Genomic DNA, 4769 nt, shown 5'->3' on the forward strand with positions numbered 1-4769 from the left:
GCGATCTTTTTCAAAAGAAAACAATATTCAAAATCCTGCCCTTCTGACTCCCGGGCCTGGGCTCTATCCACTAGGCTGTGTTGCTTCTCCCTGGGGGAGAAATAATACAAAGATCAAAGAACCAAAATTTTGTTGCAAATTATCTCAGACAGGTAAAGAACTGTGACAGGTAGGTTATTAAAGACAACAAGAGAGACAGTATGAGATACATTGATTACAAAAAAGCCCGTGACAGTTCTCCATTTGTCTTTTATGACAATTCTGAAGATTTATTGGACTAACCCTTTGATTGTCATTTTGTTCAGCTTGTTAAATCATTCAAGTAGTGACTGGGTTGTTGAAATGAAGACCTTCTTTATAAAACAGGGAATATTTAAAGAACTCACATAGAGCTGCTCTTAATTTTGTAAAAAGTGAAATAATTCTGGTTATGGCTTCAATAAGAACATTATACCAAGTATCGCTTACTCTACCTGGACACGCTGAAGCTTTATACCAATTCTAAAACTCAGTTTCATGAATTACTAAAAATTAAAATGGTTTTACACAAGATGGGTACATAATGAATGCTATTTATGATTATTATGGGGAGGGCCGCCCCCGGCTACGCCGCCCAGGTGCCCCCACAGGTGCGCGAGGCCGGCACTGCCAAGCTGCTGCAGGTGGAGGCGGAGCTGGGGACGGTGGACCAGGCCATCGCCGTGTTCCAGAAGATGGTGTGAGGCCCCACCCTGCCCTGCCCCGCCCCCGGAAGAACAATAAAATATTTGGGCAAAAAAAAATATGTATTTTATTTTGTTAATATGTTTTGTTTTGTTCTCTGTCTCCCCCTTCTAGACTGTGAGCCCACTGTTGGGTAGGGACCGTCTCTATATGTAGCCAACTTGTACTTCCCAAGTGCTTAGTACAGTTCTCTGCACACAGTAAGTGCTCAATAAATACGATTGAATGAATTAAATGAATGTTTACACAGGCCATTTGTGATTATATACAAATGAAACTTGGAATGGAGAAGCAGCATGGCCTAGTGGAATGAGCACAGGCCAGGGAAATCAGAGGATCTGGATTCTAATCCTGGCTCTGACAATTGCTTGCTGTGTGACTAAACTTCTCTGTGCCTTAGTTTCCCCAACCTTAACATGGGGATTAAATTCTTCTGCTCACTCCTACTTAGACTGTGAGCCCCTTGGGAAACAATGACTGCGTCCAACCTGACTAATCTGTATCTACCCTAGCACTTAGAATAATGCTTGTTAAAAAGTTAAGATGTTTGGGGTGAATGTTAATATGCCTTGGAAGTAGTTATACTTTGCAGGATGGATTTGGCAACAGCAAAATGAATTAAATACATTTCTTAAATGCAAGAAACAAGACTATTACTGGCTATCATTTTTTGGTAAATGCACTTCTCTGTATGTAGCTACCAACTGGATTATACTTCTTGAAATAAATGTACTTATGTAAATAAATTCAGCCATGTTTTAACTTTTGAAATCAGATGAGGGAAAATTACAAAAATCTTCAAGTACAGGTCTAATTGTTCCTATAGTGTCAGCAAAACAGGTTCTCAAAAAATTCCCCAAACACATTAAAACTAATTAGCTCCAGTGAAAAACTGAAAAAAATAATCCAGTTAGTGTTCGTGAATTGGTTCAATGAAAAGAGAGTGTTCAGTGAAACAGCACTAAACAAAATTTAGCCCCTCAAGGAAAAATGTAAAGTGTATTAATGCATTCCCAAGATCCAGAAAAATTGTAATCCAACTATGCAAATATATCTATATATATTTACAGTGAGAAAAACGTAACAAATATACTTAACATTATCCCGACTCTGCCACATGTCTGCTGTGTGACCTTGGGCAAGTCACTTAACTTCTCTGAGCCTCAGTTCCCTCATCTGTAAAATGGGGATGATGACTGTGAGCCCCACGTGGGACAACCTGATCACCTTTTATCCCCCCACCAGCACTTAGAACAGTGCTTTGCACATAGTAAGCGCTTAACAAATGCCATTTTATTTTATTATTATTTATTATTATCGATTAACTTACATGATCAAATAGAAATGTAAAGAAATATTAGCCCTACTGTGGATCCAGTGGACCGAGTTCAACTCTGGAAATCAGGAGACCTGGCTTTAGTTCCAGTTCTGCCCTCTGTAATGTTGTATTAATGGTCAGGTTTTCTGACTGAAGCCCCTTCTAGACTGTTCATTCCTTCATTCAATCGTATTTATTGAGTGCTTACTGTGTGCAAAGCACTGTACTAAGCTCTTGAAAAGTACAGTTTGGCAACAGATAGAGACAATCCCTAATGAACAACGGACTGTTCTGCGGGGTGGACAGGCAAGAAGGAATAGTGAAGAACAAATTGCTACTGTAGGCAGTGGAGACCATAGTAATTACCAAGGCAATGGTCTACTGGGTGAGGGTGCTAAAACACAACATAAGCTCTATGCTGAAGTCTCTGTGGCAGGAAATGAGTCTTGGTTATAAAAATCTTTGTGTGCATTCGGCAGTGTGCTACACCCCTGCCCACCTCCTCATTTGTGGCACTCCATGCTCCAACAGAAACATGACTGTTTAGAGCAAGAGAGTGCTGTGCATTCTAGGGCATGAACCCCTTGCTCTGTAGTCAATTCTTCTAACCAGGTTCCTGGTTCTAAGGCCCAAGACCAAGGCTTATCTGTTATTCCTGATGAGAGACTTTGAGAAAGCAGAATGGCATAGTGGATAGAGCATGGGTTGGAGTCAGCTGGTCATGGGTTCTAATTCTGGCTCTGCCACTTAACTGCTGTGTGACCTTGGGCAAGTCACTTTACTTCTCTGTGCCTCAATTACCTCGTCTGTAAAATGGGAATTGAGACGGTGAGCCCCACATGGAACGGGGACTGTGTCCAACCCGATTTGCTTGTATTTACCCCAGTTCTTAGTATAATGCCTGGCACATAGTAAGCACTTAACAAACACCATGATTATCATTATTATTTAAGAAACAGAATGGCCTAGTGGATAGAGCACGGGCCTGGGATTCAGAAGGTGATGGGTTCTAATCCCAGCTCCACCACTTGCCTGCTGTGTGAGCTTGGGTAAGTCACTTAACTTCTCTGTGCCTCAGTTCCCTCATCTGTAAAATAGGGATTAAGACTGTGAGCCCCGTGTGGGACAGTTTATACCTACCCCAGTGCTTAGAATAGTGCCTGGCACATAGTAAGCGCTTAATAAATACCATAATTATTATCACTATTATTACTATTCTGTACCAATAATCATATTTTTAATTTAAACAATAAAAAATCTATATAAATATATATGAATATATATATACACACAAATGCATATATGTGTAATTTTTTTCACCAAAAGCTTTCACAAATGTTAATTTCATGCTCCCTTAAGTCCAGACCCATCATCCATCTCATTTTATTGCCAGATTTAAACTGTCTCGATGTTTACTACTTTCAGGACCTGACTCCTCATAAAACCATTTGCTTACTGCATGCCAGACCAAAGGAATGCTTGTTTTGTCTTGCCTCATGCTGTCGAATTGTCTCCAACCCATAGTGACTCCATGGTCACATCTCTCCCAGAGCACTCCACTCTCCATCTGCAATCATTCTGGTAGTGCATCCACAGAGTTTTCTTGGTAAACATATGGAAGTGGTTTACTTTTGCCTTCTTCCACACAGTCAGCTTGAGTCTCCACTCTCAACTCTCTCTCATGCCAATGCTGCCCAGCACAGATGAATTTTGACTTGTAGCAGACTGCCTTCCACTCACTACCACTGCTCAAGCTAGGACTGGAATGGGTATGCCTCTGCTTGACTCTCCCTCCAGTAGCTGAGACTGGTAGAGTACTGGAAACTCTCCAGGTGCTGTCCTGAGGAAGAGAAATGCTAGCATGTTTCATTATTTGGGGTTTACTTTGAAGTCATGATGTTCTGTAATGTATTATTATTATTATTACAGGTTATGGGGTGTGTGCAGCCTGTAACTTTGGCCTTATCCTTGACTCCTTTCTCTCATTCAACCCACATATTCAATCCATCACTAAATCCTGTCAGTTCAACCTTCAGAAGCAGCGCGGCTCGGTGGAAGGAGCCCGGGCTCGGGAGTCAGAGGTCATGGATTCTAATCCCGGCCCCGCCGCCGATCAGCTGTGTGACTTTGGACAAGTCACTTCACTTCTCTGGGCCTTGGCCACCTCACCTGTAAAATGGGGATTTAAGACTGTGCGCCCCGCGTGGGACAATCTGATTACCTTATATCTACCTCAGCGCTTAGAGCAGTGCTTGGCACCTAATAAGCACTTAACAAATGTATTTATTTTACTTGTACATATTTACTGTTCTATTTATTTTGTTAATGATGTGCATCTAGCTTTATTTCTATTTATTCTGATGACTTGACACCTGTCCACATGTTTTGTTGTCTGTCTCCCCCTTCTAGACTGTGAGCCCACTGTTGTGTAAGGACTGTCTCTATATGTTGCCAACTTGTACTTCCCAAGCACTTAGTACAGTGATCTGCACACAGTAAGCGCTCAATAAATACAACTGAATGAATAAATGAATCTATGAGCTGAGCAGAATTAAGTGCAGCAGGGGCCCACAAAAAATGACCAACTCTGTTGCGTTGTATTTTCCCAAGCACGTAGTACAGTGCTGTGCACACAGTAAGAGCTCAATAAATGCAATTGATTGGTTGATTGTTAGGGAAAAAGGAAGAGAATATGAGCGAGAGAGAGAGAGAGAGAGAGAGAGAGAGA

The 4769-nt window shown here is 41.4% G+C and overlaps 1 non-coding gene across 1 annotated transcript; it reads right to left on the reverse strand.

Annotated features, from left to right (window-relative positions):
- Positions 1-3754: 3754 nt before the first annotated feature.
- LOC119929351 lies at positions 3755-3892 on the reverse strand. The gene has a single exon (XR_005451478.1). It is a non-coding gene; the product is annotated as a small nucleolar RNA SNORA7 (small nucleolar RNA).
- Between the last annotated feature and the right edge of the window lie 877 nt (positions 3893-4769).

The sequence above is a fragment of the Tachyglossus aculeatus genome, chromosome 5, assembly GCF_015852505.1.
Source record: "Tachyglossus aculeatus isolate mTacAcu1 chromosome 5, mTacAcu1.pri, whole genome shotgun sequence".
NCBI classification, from domain to species: domain Eukaryota; kingdom Metazoa; phylum Chordata; class Mammalia; order Monotremata; family Tachyglossidae; genus Tachyglossus; species Tachyglossus aculeatus.